This window comes from Otolemur garnettii, unplaced genomic scaffold (genome assembly GCF_000181295.1).
Source record: "Otolemur garnettii isolate 467f Iridium unplaced genomic scaffold, OtoGar3 scaffold00086, whole genome shotgun sequence".
NCBI classification, from domain to species: domain Eukaryota; kingdom Metazoa; phylum Chordata; class Mammalia; order Primates; family Galagidae; genus Otolemur; species Otolemur garnettii.
Window position 1 is genome coordinate 4,165,880 of NW_003852481.1, and position 16,621 is coordinate 4,182,500.

The 16,621-nt window shown below is 43.0% G+C and overlaps 1 long non-coding RNA gene across 1 annotated transcript in view; it reads left to right on the top strand.

Moving 5' to 3' along the window:
• The first annotated feature begins 225 nt into the window (after window positions 1–225).
• Window positions 226–16,621, top strand: part of LOC111726912 — a 38,016-nt gene continuing 21,620 nt past the window's right edge. Inside the window, exons 1-2 of the long non-coding RNA XR_002774576.1 lie at window positions 226–305; window positions 1,828–1,935. This is a non-coding gene — a long non-coding RNA (uncharacterized LOC111726912). The remainder of the gene's footprint in view (window positions 306–1,827; window positions 1,936–16,621) is intronic.

Below are 16,621 nucleotides of genomic sequence, written 5' to 3' on the forward strand. Positions count from 1 at the left end.
TAAATGAGGGCACAAAGTATTTGCTCTCCCCTGTAAGCCTTGGCTGGGAGTCTCTCTTCCACACTCCTCACATGCAAAATGCAGTTCGTGGGGGCAGATTAACATTTCCAACTGGTTCGTGCAATTAGGCCAGAACACCTGGCTTTGCAATAACTCTCTTTTTCTGTGTGTGCTGAAGGGTTCTTGAAATTCCCAAGCTTTGGTGGATTACCCTAATGGCCGGTCACCAGCTGTTACGCTGGCACGTTGCATGACAATTGATTGCAGCTCCCCACTGGCGTTTGGCAGAGGCCCCAGCAGATCAGGTAGCGGGTTAATGCTGACACCTTCTCTTCTCCTGTCACATGGGGCCCAGGGTCCTCTTCAATGATAAGTGGCTCAGGCTTAGGGGACGATTGTCAGGAGCTTCAGACTGTGGAGGTCAGCAAGAAGAACCCTTCTTGCCTCAGCATCTGGGCTGATCAATTAAAGCTAAAGGTGTGGGCAGGGGGCAATTCGAAGGAGGGGGTTGAGAGATGCCTCACCTGTGAGTCTGCACGCTGCTCTGTGAAGCCCTCAGGCTCACATCGTTATGGGTAGGCTTTTCTTTTTATATATATATATATAATCAATGTTATTGACTGAGAGAGAGCGAGCGAGCAAGTTTTTGAATCTTGTTTAACAACAATAAACTCCCCCCAAACAAAACAGAAAAGATATAACAGACATTTATCACTTTTCTTCTGGCTGCCTAACATGGAGCTTTGTACTCACTGCCTGTAACCCTGCTGGGATGCAGGGCGTGGCCTCTGCCTTCCGTAACCAACAGAGGCAGAGTCTCCCTGTTCTGGCCTCCTGACTTTCCCACCCAGGTATGTGACTTGGGCTGACTCAGATACTTCACCCAGGGCTTGGAATGTGATACCAGCCTTCAAAGATGAGAGTAAAATGGTGAAAGAAAGGATAATTGGAATTCATCTGTGAGAGCCACTGCAGCCTCTGGGGTGGCTTTACTACACTATGGCTGTGTTATTTGCTCCAGACTCTTGGTTCAGGTGCACTTTCTATGACTAGAAATCAGTTTTAGAGGACAATTGTTGAGTCTGAGAGAGCCTTAGAGTCATGCCATGGCCATTGTCAGTTACCCTTACTTGTAATTGTCAAAGAAAAAACAAATCTAGATTTAGAGTTTGTTTGAAGGATTATTGCAAGAGGTGGAGGAGGAAGGGGTTATTGTAATAGGGATTCTCTGACCATAATACAGTGGTCTCATTTCTCCCTTCTCTGCAGGAGACATATTCAAAGCTCCTCAGTGGATGCCTGAAACTGCGGATAGACCAGACACTATACAGAGGGTGCCAAAAAAAGAAAAAAACGTATACACATTTTAAGAAAGAAAAAATTGTATTAAAATTGTAATACTCAAGTCGTGTTTGACTTCTGCAGTTATAAGAGGCCCTCGAACATTAGTCGTATACATCTTTTGTTATTGGTATATTATTACCATTTTAATAGTTTTTTTTCCTTTCTTAAAACGTGTATACGCTTTTTGGCACCCTCTAAATAGAATTTTTCCATACATGTCTATGATAAAGTTTAATTTATAAATTAGGCACAGTAAGAGATTAAAAATAATAAAATAGAACAATTATGATAATATACTGTAATAAAAGTGAGTAAAAGTGAAGTCAATGTGTTCTCTCTCTCTCAAAACCTTTTATTGTATTGTACTCACCTGTTTTCAGACTGTGATTAACTCCGGGTACCTGAAACTCTAGAATAAAATCACAGATGGGGGTGGGGCACAGGTTTCTCAGAGGTGAGACAAAAAGGATTTTTCTCTTGTAGGGAGGAGTAGACGAGGCTGGAAGGAAGCGGTGTGAAGAAGAGCGGTGAACAGATGAGGACAGTAACTCAGGCTGTGCTGAGCGGGGCTGGCTGCTGACTCGTGCTAAGGTGGGCCAGGGCTGAGGGGCCGGGGGGAGGAGGAAAATCGAACTAACATCTTGTTAGCGAGTATTTTGTTCCCAATGTTCTTACTGAACTATTTGGGACAAAACAGTTCCCCTGATCGTTTATAAGGCAAAGAATGAGAATTCGGAGGGTCTGTGTCGGACTTGTCCTAGATGAAAGGCGGCATCTGTGAGTCGTAAGTGAGTCTTAGGGGGAGGATGGTTCTTTGCAGTACATCATTCCTGCAAACATAAAAGGTAGGGGGTGACTTTTAAACTAATGTTTGCTGTTTTCCAGGAGTGCAGGGCTCAGTAAAATTCAGCATTGTTACAACAATCTTGGTTGATAAGCAGGAAAGGTGTTTAGGAAGCCTCCACTACCACCTGGAACTCTTCCCTGCAGGATCTCAATTAGCACCATGCAGGTGGGATGTTATTATCAACGCCTTTTATAGACAGGTGTGGTATGGAGCAGGGGCTGAGAAGCTTCTGAGCCTGATCTGAGACCTGAACACGGGTTCCTCAGATTCCAGGTCTCTCCCTGCCCCTTGTTACCTATCTGCCTTTCCCCCTGGGCTCTGTCAGCAACTCACCTAATGCCACAGGCCTGGTTTATTTGTAAGACTCTAGGACACTTATTTGATATTGTAAATCATCTATATGTATTTGTGGAACTTTTCATGGTGGTTATGTTACATTAGTATCCAGCAGAATATGTACGTGACAATCAATTACAATTTAAATTTTCTAGACTGAAATTCTACTCTATATTTTCTATGTGGTCCTTAGTACCCACGCTAGTGAACAGGCTTGTCTTCTAAGGCAAAAGGACTGCATTGGGGCAGCCATCAGGCCCTGCCTGCCCCCAGCACTGCAATCAATGCTGCTGCACGCTTCTCTACCTGGAAAACAATTCTTCCTAAGGAATGAAAGAGAGAGTTAAATCTTGCACATCTCTCTTTGTGTGTTTTCAGATTCTCTACCAAATAACCCCACCAATGAAAACAATGGAGATGAAGTATTTAGCATCAGGATGAAACCCCAATCCAAGGCTTTATTTTGGTCTTAAGAAAGCCAGCACTCTGGGAAGGCTCTGGTTACACACAAGGGCCACAGTTTAAGAGGAGTCTTCTTGTTGAAATAAGGGATCCAAGTAGGATGTTGCAGATAGGCAGGGAAAAGACTCGGGGTCTGTCCCCCAGGCAGCCCTTGTCCTTTGTGTGCCTCGAGGCTAAGGGCTAGTACTGGGGCTGCTTCCTTCCTCTGGCTGTGCTCCCCACAGGCTGCCCAGTAGTGCCAGTGACCCCTCCTCCGACTCATACAGGCCTTCTCTTCTGGCCTACATGGGGGCAGCTGTTTTGCCCAATATCCTGAGTCTATACTGAGACCTCAGAGCCAGAAACTAGTCTCTCTTAGGGTGGTGACCAGCAAAGCCCCTGCTATGGGCTCGGGTCCCAGAGGCAGATGGACAGTTGCAGGTTTGTTCAGCCTTTCTGTTGGCTTGCTGTGCAGCCCTCTGCGCCTTAGTCTCCTTGTCTGTGTCACTGAGTTGTTTGCAAGGATTAAATGAGATAGAGCAAGTTAAGTATGTAGCATACAACAAGCACTTAATACATGTTAGTTGGTAACGATGATGTTGATGATGGCAATGGTGGTAAACTGAACACATTAATCTGTGATAGTGGAAAGGAAAACAGATCTGCTGAATTTTTTGACTCCCCCCTGCACCACAGTAACCGCTTCCACATGCACTAAAATGCAGAAAACGTAGTACAATATTTTTTTGGAATATCTGTTATTTATTTCAAAACATTGATTAAGGGGGTATGAACGTTTTTGTTACGTGGGTATCTTGTATAATGCTTCGATGGGCTTTTGGGGTACCCATCGCCAGAACAGTGTTCGTGGTACCCACTAGGTATGTTTTTATTCCACACCCGCCCTCCCGCTCCCTGCCCTCCTTGGTTTCTCATGTCCTTATATTGCTTGTGCCCATCTGTTAGCTTCTGCTTAGTGAGAACATGTGGTGTTTGGTTTTCCATTCCTGAGATACCTCACTTAGGATAATGGTCTCAAGCTCCACCCACATTGCTGCAAATGACATTCTTTCATTTCTTGTTATGGCTGAGTAGTACTCCATGGTGCATGTGTGTTTGTGTGTGTATGAGATGTGACGATTAAGTTCGTGAACACATCCTAGAAAAAGTGCTTCATACCTCATTGCCGAATATCTCTATGCACTGACACCAGTGTCTTGTCCACACTCTTTCTGGAATGGCCATCAAAGCCATTACTCTTGTATAACCCTTGAAATCCCAAATGTTATCAAAATGTCTTCCTTTCAGTATTTCCTATTATCTTTGGGTAAAGGGAAAGTCATCAGGGGTCATACAGGTGAGCAGGAATGGAGTTCCAATATTGTTACTTGTTTCCTGGCTCAAAACTTCCTCACAGGCAGTGCCATAGGAACTGGTGCATGGTCATGATGCAACAGCCATGAGCTGTTGGCCAAGACTTTTGGTAAGATTTCCCTAGTTCTCTATTGATGTTTACTGGTCTGCTATGCTTCTCACAGTCAATGGATGATTTTGATGCACAAGTCAATGAATTTTTGCCATGTTTTCATCAGTTCTGCTTGTTACTGGCTGCCCTGATCTTTCTTCAGTAGTGACACCTTCTCTTCCCTCAGAAAAACATTTAATCCATTGGCACACTGACGTTTTCTTCTTGACACAATCCCCACAAACTTGGACTAGTGTGTCCCTGTTTTCTCTTCCACTCTTGCCAATTTTAATAAGAATTTTACAAGTATTGTTGCTGTCATTCAAGCTCCAACATTCTCGCGATGGCACACAAAAATGTGCAACAACAATAATGAACACTACTCAGTAACACTCTGACACACATCAACATGAACACAGCTGTGAGACACCTGTGAGATATAACAGGGTTATGGAACATTGCTGAGTTGTTTGTATGGTGCTGCCAATGTAAGGGCTTAGTGGCAAGTTCATAACCGAACTTAATTGTCAGATCTTATATACTGGGTGACCATAAAGTTCATGTGGAATTTAAAATAGTGTGTAATTTAAAATCGCACACAAACTTTATGGCCACCTCTCTCTCTCTCTGTGTATGTATATATCACATTTTATTATCCACTCCTGAATTAAAGGGAACTTAGGTTGATTCTACATCTTTGCAATTGTGAATTGTTTTGCAGTAAACCTTTGAGTGCAAGTGTCTTTCTGATAAAGTGACTTTATTTCCTTTTGGTAGATACCCAGCAGTGAGATTCTGGATTGAATGGTAGATCTACATTTATTTCTTTGAAGAATCTTCATACTGTTTTCCATAGACGTTTTACTAATAAGAAGTTCCACTGACAGTCTATAGGTGTTCCTTTCTGCATCCATGCCAGCATCAATTGTTTTTTGACTTTTTAACAATGGCCATTCTGATAGAGGCAAGGTGGTATCATATTGCAGTTTTAATTTGTAATTTCCTGATGATTAGGGATGTTGAACTTTTCTTCATATGTTTTTTGGCTATTTATCTGTCTTCTTAAAAAAAAGAAAACTTTCATTAATGATTTTGCCTGCTTTTTTTTTTTTTTTTTCTTGCTGATGTGTTTGAGTTCTGCATAGATTCTGGATATCAGTCCCTTGTCAGATGTGTAGTTTAGGAATATTTTCTTCCATTCTGTAGCTTGTCCATTCCCTTGTTATTTCCTTTGCTGTACAGAAGCTTTTTAGTTTTATTAAGTCCTATTTATTTATTTTTGTTATTATATTTGCCTTTGAGGTCTTCAGTCATAAATTCTAGCCTAGGCCAATGTCTAAAAGAGTTTTTTCTACTTTTTCTTCTAAAATTTTTGTGGTTTTATGCCTGACATTTAAGTCTTTGATGCATCTTGAATTAATTTTGGTACATGGTGAGAGATAGGGGTCCTGTTCATTCTCCTGCACTGAGCTATTTTATTTTCCCAGGACCATTTATTGAATGGGGCTTCTTTCTCCTCACTAAATGGTGTTGTCTCTTTCGTCAGAGATCAGTGAGTTGTAGGAAGATGGTTTTAGTTTGGGGTTCTCTAACCTGTTCCGTTGGTCTCTGTCTCTACTTTAATATCAGTACCGTGCTGTTTTGGTTACTGTAGCCTTGTAGTATAATTCGAAGTTAGGTAATGTGATGCCTCCAAATTTGTTCTTTTTACTTAAGATTCCTATTCAGTCTCTTTTTTTAGTTCCAATGAAGCTTAGGATTATTTTTTTTTCTAGATCTGTGAGATATGGTGCTGGGATTTTGATTGGCATTGGGCAGAATCAGTAAATCACTTTCAGCAGTATGGACATTTTAATAATGTTGATTCTACCAGTCCATGAGCAGAGGATGTTTTTCCATTTGTTTGTGTTATCTCCAGTTTCTTTCATCAGTGTTTTGTAGTTCTTGTAGATTCTCAAAAAATTTTTTTTGTTAAGTATATTCCTAGATATTTTATTTTCTTTTTAGTTTATTGTGAATGGTATTGAATCTTGTATTTGACTCTCGATTTGACTGTTATTTGAATACAGAAATGCTACTGATTCATGTATATTGACTTTGTAACCTGAGGCTTTGCTGAATTTAGTTATCAATTCCAGGAGTCTTCTGGATACAAGATCATATCATTAGCAAATGATAGTTTGACCTCCTCTTTCCTGATTTGGATGCTCTTTATTTCTTTCTCTTGGTGAAGCTTTGGCTAGGACTTATAGCACTATGTTGAATAGAAGTAGTGACAGTATGGGGCGGTGCCTGTGGCTCAGAAGAGTAGGACACTGGCCCCATATGTCAGAGATGGCGGGTTCAAACCCAGCCCCGGCCAAACAAAACAAAACAAAACAAACAAAAAAACTGCAAAAGAAGTAGTGACAGTATGTACCCTTGTTTTATTCCAGTTATTACGGGGAATGCTTTCAATTTCCCCCCACTCAGTAGGCTGTTGTGGGGTTGTGGGGTTATGGGTTTCTTATACATGGCTTTATGATTTTGAGGTATATTCCTTTTATGCCTAGTTTGTTGAGGGTTTTTTTTTTTTTTTTTGAGACAGAGCCTCAAGCTGTCACCCTGGGTAGAGTGCTGTGGCATCACAGCTCACAGCAACCTCCAACTCCTGGGCTCAAGCAATTCTCAGGCTTCTGCCTCCCAAGTAGCTGGGATTACAGGTCCCATAATGCCCGGCTATTTTTTGGTTGCAGTCATCATTGTTGTTTGGCAGGCTGGGCTGGATTTGAACCTGACAGCTCAGTTTTATGTGGCTGGTGCCTTAGCTGCTTGAGCCACAGGCCCAAAGCCATTGTTGAGGGTTTTTATCATGAAAGGGTATTGGATTTTTTTGAATGCTTTTTCTGCATCTATTGAGATGGATAGGTGTTATGTTTCTGTTTATGTGGTGAATCGTGTTTATTGATATATGTGTTGAACCATCCTTTCATCCCCGGGATGAAACCCACTTGATCATGGCAAATTATCTTTTTGATTTGCTGTGGAATTTGGTTTGCTAGAATTTTGTTGAGGATTTTAAAATTTATGTTCATAGGAATATTGGTCTGTAGTTTTCTCATTTTGTCGTGTCCTTTCCTGGCTTTTGTATCAGGGTGATACTGGCTTAATAGAATGAGTTAGGGGTGTTTCCCTGCTTCTTGATGTTGTGGGATAGTCTCTGTAGGATAGGTACTAGTTCTTCTTTGTAGGTCTGGTAGAATTCAATGGTGAATCTGTCTGGTCTGGGTTTTTTTTTTTGTGAGAGCAGATTTTTTATTACTACTTCAATCTTGCTGCTCATTATTGGCCTATTCAGAGTTTTTATTCCTTCCTGATTGAGCCTTGGGAGGTTGTGTGTTTCCAAGACTTTATCCATTTCCTCTAGGTTTTTCCTAGTTTGTTTGTGTAGAGGTTTCTGTAGTACTTGCATAGGATATTTTATATTACTGTGATATCAGTTGTAGTATCTCCTTTTTCATTTCTTATTGAGGTTATTGGAGTCCTTTCTCTTCTATTTCTGGCTAGTGGTCTATTGATTTTGTTTACTTTTTCAAAGAATCAAATTTTGTTCCATTGACTCTTTACTTTTTGGTGTCCATTTCATTTAGTTCTACTCTAAGCTTTGTTATTTATTTTCTTCTGCCAGCGTTGGGGTTGGTATGTTCTTCTTTTTATACTTCCCTGGGATGTGATATTAGGTTGTTAATTTGTTATTTTTCTGTCTTTTATGCGTTAAGTCTATGAACTTTCCCCTTGGGACTGCTTTGTCTGTATCCTATAGATTTTGAAACCTTGTGTTCCCTATGTCATTCAGTTGGAGGAATCTTTTGATTTCCATCTTAATTTTATCCTTGACCCGAGGATCATTTAGCACCAGGTTAAGTTCCATGACTTTGTGTAGATTTGAGAGTTTTTCTTGGGATTGACTTCTAGCTTTATTCCACTGTGATCTGAGAAGATATATGTATAATTTCTTTATTTTAATTTGCTGAGACTTGTTTTGTGACCTAAGATATGATCCCATGTGCTGGGGAATATCCCATGTGCTGATGAGTAAAATGTATATTCAGTAGTTTTTAGGAAATATGTTCTGTAATATCTGTTAGCTCCCCTCCTTTAAAGAGACTTATTTAAATCCACTGTTTCTTTCTTTCCTTTTAAAAAAAAAGCAATTATTGATTAAAAGTCTGTTTTATCTAATATGAGAGTGCTATTGCTAATTGTAGGCAGGCTATAGTAGTGGTATGCTATGTGGATGGGCAGATACCCTGTCTGTTGTTGACAAGGGAAGATGGAATTCTTTGAAATTATTTCTCTTTCCCAAGCCCTGTGGTCTTCTTAACAGTGTGAATTGGATTGGGATACCAAGCTTTGCTCACTTATGGTTTCCATTTGTGTGGAATATTTTTTCCATTCCATTACTTTGAATCTATAGGAGTCCCTGTGGTTTAGATGTGTTTTTTGGAGACAGAAAATAAATTAGGTTGTATTTTTTCATGTACTCAGCTAGTGTGTATATTTTAAGTGGGGGCATTCAGACTGTTACCACTGAGTGTTAATATTATATCTGGGATGCTAATCTGTTCAACACATTGGGTGATACTTTTCTGTTTCGTTTTATTTCTTGTGCTGTTGTTTTATAAGAGCTGTGAACTATAACTTAAGGGCATTTTTACACTTATTAATATCCATTATATTATTATAAGTATAATGCACTTTTGAACATTTCTGATACTGCTGGTTTAGTAGTGACAAATTCCCTCTGTGTTTGCTTGTCTGAGAAAGAATTTATTTCTTATTTACTTATGAAATTTAATTTAGCAAGATACAAAATTCTTGGTTGGCAATTATTCTGTTTAACTAAAGATAGGACCGCATTTCTTTCTAGCTTATTAGGTTTCTCTTGAGAAGTCTGCTGTTTAGTTTGATGGGTTTTCCTTTGTAAGTTACTTGATGTTTTTGCCTTATGGCAAAACATAGGCATTTCTCCCTTTGAGTTGGCTTTGAACAGTTTAAGGATTATATGCCTTTGTGATATTCTTTTTGCAATAAATTTCCCAGGTGCTTGTTCATCGTCTTGTACCTGGATGTCCAAATATTTAGCAAGAGCAGGAAAGTTTTTCTCAATTATTTCCTGAAATAGGTCTTTGTGCCTTGTCCTTTTTCTTCACCATGAGGGATTCTCATGATTCTTATATTTGGCTCTTTTATGTAATCCCATATTTCTCTTAGATTTTGTTTGTTCTTCTTAATTCTTTGTTCTCTATTTTTGACCAAGTTTTTGATAGAATTGTCTTCAGTCTCTGAAATTGTTTCTTATGCTTGGTCTCATCTATTTTTAAAACTGTTGAATTTTCCACAAATGAATTTTTCATTTCCAGAAGTTTAATTTGGTTTTTAAAAATATATCTAGCTCTACATTTTTCATTCATTTGCTGAATTATTTTTATTGTTTCTTTGAGTTGGTTTTCCATTTTCTCTTGGATCTCATTGATCTTTCTTATAATTCACATGTTGAAATTCTTTATCTGTCATCTCAGTATTTTTATTTTGGTTGGGATCCTTTGCTAGACAGCTGGTATGCTCCTTTGGGAATGTCCTTTCACTGTGATTTTTTTCATACGTCAAGAGTTCTTATGTTAATCTCCTCTCATCTGAAGAAGCTTTTACTTCTAGTTTCCAGATTTTTTTTGGTTTGGTTAGATGGGGCTTTTCTCATCTCTTACTCTTAAGAGTGTATCTGTAGCATATATTGGATAAGGACTTTTGCTTTACTTTGTGGGTACTTTGATGAGGGTCTAGGTTCTGGATGGACACATTGGTTATAGATATCATTAGGGTGGTGGTTTTCTCAATTACTATTGCTAGTTGTAGGCTACAGCAGTGGTATGCTATATACATGGACAGACACCCTGTCTCTTGTTGATAAGGAAAGATGGAATTCTTTGAAATCCTTTCTCTTTCTCTAGCCCTATAGTCTTCTTAACAGTGTGAATTGTATTGAGATACCAAGTTTGATCTCTGAGACATTATGTAAGAATCAGCCATACCCAGTATGATGGAATGCTATGATGAACTGTGCAAGCTGTCCTCCCTACCCTAAGCGCCACTTGGAGGAAAGAGCCTGCTGTAGTGTTGTTTTGGGACCCGTGAGCAGCTCTAGTTGATTAGGAGAAGCACTCAGATGCCCTAGATGTTTGATGGGTCCTAAACCTCCCAGGGGCCCCATCAAAGACTCCTTATTTCCCCCATTGCAGAGGTGGGTGGAGGAGCAATGCTTGGTGGGATTGGGTTGGGTGAGCCTATGTTTAGTCTCCACAGAGGTGGGCACAAGAGCTAATTCAGCAGAGGTCAAGGGTCAGTTCCCAGGCCAGGGGAGAGAGCCACCAGGGAGGGGCTAAACTGTCCCCACAGGCTAGGAAAGTCTGCTTATAGGGGAGGGGCTACCTGGGAATCAGGGACTGGCAGTCAGCAGTGGGCTCTGCTCTTCTCCCTCTTCCCCTGACCTGTGGGTCAGCATTCCAAACTAGCTGAGCTCGTTAGCAATGTTCTTGTTTTCTGGGAGATTCCTTGTCCATTATCCTGCTCCAGATTGAAGGTGCAGCTTTCCTGTGGGAGGAGGCGTGCTCCGTGAGTGCATTTGGACTCAGATCACCTTGCACTCTTCTTTCAGTTCCCCCCACCAGGGTCCTTGCTTCCCATGATTAGTAGCCAAATCTCCCCTCTGTGCCCTTGAACGACACAATCCTGGGGGTATGGGATCCAGCCTGTAGCCTTGTCTCCTGGTTCCCCAAATTCAATCCCTGACTGTGCTGGGGACAAGTGTGTTGTCCTTGAGTTGCCTGTGGAGTGTTCCGGTAGGTTTAAGGTCCCTATACTTCAGGGTGTGCCCTAATCTGCTGGAGCAGCCAGGTGAGCAGAACTGGGAGGGCTGCTGGGTGGGGAGCTCTCATTCCAGGCACCCGTTGGTCGGCTGTAAGTCTTTAAGAGGGAAGGTGTGAGCCCTACTCACTGTGGAAGCCTCAGTTTAGTGGATGTGCCAACAAAGGGCAAGCAGCTACTCAATCCTGAGAGCTCTGGCTCAGTTGTCCCCTGAGGCATCTGTGCCACTCAGCAACAGTAGACAGGGGATGGAAGTGAAAAGTCTGAATTGAGAAGAGCTGGGACACTGATCCCCTTTGTTCTTCTCCCCAGAAGGTAGCCTACCCAGAATGTCCAGACTCTGGGATTGCACAGCTCTCCCACCAGCCCCCTGTGGCCACTGTAGTCTGGGCAGGAGTTGGGAGATGTTTGTGGGGAACCAGTGACATGAACACTGAAGGGATAAAGCTCCCTGGGAAGGACAAAGGCACCGGATAGGTGCAGAAGCAGTGTGGTGTCTGCTGCCTTAGCTCAGGTCTCTGGTAACGGGGAGTGGCCCCGAGAGGGCTGCCAGCCTGGTGTTTTGTTTTCATGAAGCTCTCAGTTCACTGGTGGTGGCAGTTTGGGGGCTTCTGTGGGTAGAGAAGCCCTCCAGCATCTTGGAAGCCTACTGACTTACCAGAGGTATGAGGGAAGGAGAAAGAAAACCCCTGCTTACACCTTCCATGGGACTCCAAGTATTCTTTTATTGCATGAAAGAGATGGTCACCTTCAAAGCTAATTTTTGGTGCTTTGTTATCTAAACCATTACTCTCCATTAATGCTGTTTTGCCTGACTAGGCTGTAGCACTCTGGGTGGGACGTGGTCTTGCAATGCTTACAAGATCTTACTCTTTCTCAGTGCTCAGTTTCATTTCTCATGTGTTACTTCATCCTTCTGGTCTCCCTAACTTGCTTTTGGTCAGGAAGGACTTAATTTGCAGTTGACTAACCTTTCCTTAGCATGAAACCTTGCTGCCTTATCTCAGGAGGCAGCAAAGTATACAGGAAAATATCTAACTTTAGCCCCCACCACCACCACCCAATCCCAGCTCTGCCACCTCCTGTTTGAATGGCTTTAGGCATGCTTAATACTTTTAGGCAAGATACTTAATATCTTTGAGCCTGTTTTTCTTCTAAAAATAGGAGTAATAGTGGTGATTTACCTAATCTTGCCTTATAGTGAAGATTAAATGAGATAACCCTAGTCAGTGTTAGTTTTCTAACATTGGTTAAAGAGAAGATGCAAAGTCACCTAGGTTGTTCTTGTTCTCCACTCTAAAGAGTAGTTAAGAGTGATGTGTAGGATGTAGATGTCAGGTACAATATAGCGGAAATCACTGAAGCTAACAGTGGGCTTTGGAAGGAGATGGCTATGGAAAAGGTTTTGGGATTGGTTTGGAGGTCCCAGTCCTGATATTGTGCTCCTGGCATGATGGTGAGGTGGCTCCCTGTCCTAGCTTGGGGATTGAGTTGTGCATTTTCATACTCACACATTCCCTGATAGGTCTTGCTTTCCAAGATCCTGCCCCACAGGACTTTAGCTTTGCTGTCTGCCTGATCCCTGCTCTGATTGTTTCAAAAGGCTCAGAGTCATCCATGCAGTAATGCATCTTAATTTGGGATTGGAAGCGAGTAGAGGGCCCCAGAGCTCCTGAGGCTGCCATTTTCAGGGAGGCAGTTAGAGGCCCATGGAGAGCAAGTTTGGATGATGGCTTATTACTTTCTCTATTTTAGCCAGCCAGGCAGTTAAATTAACTGAGTGTCTATCATGTGGAAAGTATTGTACTGGATGCTGTACAGAGGGGATGCCTGACTCCCTTGCTAAAGAGCTTACAGACCCTCAGGAAGCCAGGACACCTGCTGGGAAAGCCATACCATAGAATTCACATTCCGGAGTGTGTGTTATGGACTAGATCTCCACAGGAAGTGGAAGCTGGGCTGCGGCTGGAGGTGGAGGTGCTGTTAAGTTGTGTCTCACCAGGGGAGCTTTTCTAGGGAAAATAATTTGGGCAGGGTTTGGAGTCACCCAGGGAGGGACACAGAGTGCTGGGAGGAGGGGCCAAGGCATTGCATAAGGGCCAAAAGCATTTACAAAGATGTAGAAGCAAGGTCTATTCAACAAACCATGAGCCTGTTGATGTGGCTAGAGCAGGTTGTCTTCCAGGCAATGAGAGTGAGGAGTCTAGGGATTTGTTGGGGGTAGAGTGGCAGGCAGGGGTGGGGAGCTGAGACAGCAAGTTTAGTGGCAGGTGATCAGAACGTTCATGTACCTGAATGCCTTGCAGGGCAAATGTTTACAGGGGCTTGGGATAAATTACCCTCTACCCTGTGTAGGTTTGTGTTGTGTGTGTATGTGTGTGATTTGGTTGATTATATGTTCATTTGGTTGGATTAGGGAAATAGATGGGATAATGGGGCAGATAAAACCACCTATCCTTCCCTGAGCCCCACGCCTACCCTCTGGCCCCCTGTGTAGCAGAAAGGTCAGGCTTCTTTCTCCCACTATATCTACTCCTTCCTGTGCATGTATACCACTCTGCAGCCAGCTCTCTTCTGCACCTCAGAGCACAGGGCAGGTGGCAGCCTACCATCAAGAGACTAATTCTCACTGAATTAGCAATTCCTGTCTCTAATTAGGAGAAAAAAATCCAATTGGCCTCCTGAGCCAGATGTCCATCTCTAATCTAGGAAACCCTCACCAGGGGAGGGTGACCATGTGGTGCAGTCTAACTGCTGGTTCCACCCTTGTGGGTGAGATGCACAGGCTCACCCCAAAGTGACTTGGTAAATGGTCAGGAAAAGTGAGAAGAATTAGGCTGCCACTGTGAAGTTTACCTCTGGTGTAGGGGAAAGGTGAAGGGAAGAGTCGGGGGCCTGGGTTCAAGTGTTGACTACAAGTATCTGTGTGTCTTGGCCCTTCTCTGAATCTTCATTTATTCACCTGTCACATGTAGGTTTGGATGGATGGAACCCTTGAAGCTTTTTTTTTTTTTTAAATTAAATCATAGCGGTGTACATTAATACTATCATGGGATACAGTGTGTTGTTTCTATATACAATTTGAAATACTTTCATTCAACTGGTTAACATAGCCTTCATATCATTTTCTTAGTTATTGTGTTAAGAAATTTATATTCTACATTTAGAGAGATTCACATGTACCCTTATAGGCCCTTGAAGCTTTGAAAAGGAGTTTATCTTAATCTTGTATGAGATGATAAGGGCTGGTCTGGGGTGAAGGTAGCAGGAATGCAGTAGATATGAGAAAGATATTACAGGACGATTGTCAGGAGTTGGTGAAGGAATCCTTTTGGGTATAAATGAGTTAGAGGGTTCAAAAGACCTCAGAAACTTGAGGACAATGATGCCCTTCATAGTGATAATGACTGCAGGGAAGAAGGCCCAGGTGCAGAGAGAGGGATGGTGGGTCCAGTGGTGGGGCATTCAATTGGGGAGACTTAATGACGACTGGAGATGGTCACTGATCAATGTCAGAAAGATAGATTTGAGAGGGATTTTCATGGGTGTGGCGTTTGAAACCAGGGGAAATACTAAGCAGAAAAGGCAATAGATGGAGCCCATTCAAAAAACAGCTATCAGGCAATGAAGGCGGGAGATGAACAGGGTAGTAGCTGGAGAGACCAAGGGAGACAGTGGATTTAGGAGCTCTCTCTCTCCCTTCCTCCTTCCTTCACTCTTTCTTCTTTCCTTCTCTCTCTCCCTTCCTCCTTCCTTCACTCTCTCTTCTTTCTTTTTCTTTCACATGTCAAAACAGGAAAAATCTCAGTTGTGACCCTAAAAGAGATCTTGGAAGTATAGGATGCTGGTTCTCTTGGCCACTACCCTCTTGATGATCTTGATAGTGGCTATGGTTTGAATGTTTATGTTCCCACATAAATTTATAAGTTAAAACCTAACCAGCAGTGTGGTGGTAGTTGGAGATGGAGCCTTTGGGAGGTGTTAGGTCATGAGTGGGACTAGCGCCCTTAGAAAAGAGGCCCTAGAGAACAGCCTCATCCCTCTCACCATGCGAGGACAGATGGAGAAGGTGCTTCGTGTGACCCAGAAATGAGCCCTCAGCAGGCAAATCTGTGCCTTGATCGCGACTTCCCAGGCCCTAGAGCTGCGAGGAAAGAATCACAGCCACCCAGTTTATGGCATTTTGTTATGGAGGCCTGAGGGGACTAAGGCAGCGGTCTAGTGGGGAAATTTGGTGAAGGGCAGGCTGTTCAGGTGATGGATTTTTTCTCAGCTGTTGGCCTCAGCTCACTAAGACCGGGAGATGGAGCAATGTCCAGGAGACTCAAAGGTGTCTCAGTCTCAGGGGTTCATTTTTTGTTTCTTAGGCATGATTCACCAAAGCTCTCAGTGAAGACTAAGGACACTGTCCCCCCTAAGTGTTTGGGCACAGTGACCCCACGGAGCAGAGGGTGAGAAAGGCATGGGCCATGTCCCCATGCTGTGGGGTAGGCAGGTTTGTGGTCCTCACTTGACCTCCTGGGCCCTGTCCCCAGCTTCCACCCCATCAGGAGCCCTGGACCTGCAGTACTTCAGAGTGTGCAACCCAAGAAATTGGGGCTTTCAGGTGTTGGGGGGCTCGGTGTCTTTAAACTCACATCCTTGGAGAGACTAAAAATGCTGTTCGGTCACCTCATGACTTTTTCAGCTTCCTTGTGGCCAAACTCCCCAAAGGATTCAGGGAAGCCTGGCAGAGGCAGGAGTGTCTCTAGGGGAGCTTGTCAGAGCACTTTGTTCAGCTTGTCTCTTGTTTAATTCAATCTCGCTGATCTGTCTCAAGCAATGATTTTAAAAATACAGGATCTCCTCTTGCCTGAAGCTCCCTTCTCCTGAAGGCCTGTGCCTTCAACAGCTAACTGCAGGCCACCCACCCAGGCTGGCAGAGCTGCCTCAGGCTGCTGCTAACAAGAAACCTTTCCTGGCCAGTGTGGAAATCCTGGGACTCTCCTGTCCTGGAGTGAGGCTAGACTGGAATTGAGGGGTTTAAGCTACCCTACTTGGACCTGCCCCTTGGGTCAATCTGCCCTTTATGTCCCCTTAAGAATGAGCTCCTGATAGAGGTTGGAACAGATTGTATGTGGGAGGCCAGGGCACTCGCCAGCTCTCAGGCAGTCGCACCAGGTAGACATCTGCCCACGGCAAGGTGAACAGTTCTGCCAACCAAAGCCTTCTTTCTTGGCCTGTGTTCAAGCTGAGACGGGGCTTGGGGTTGGTGAGAGCACCCTCTGGGTTCCCTTATGCAGAAT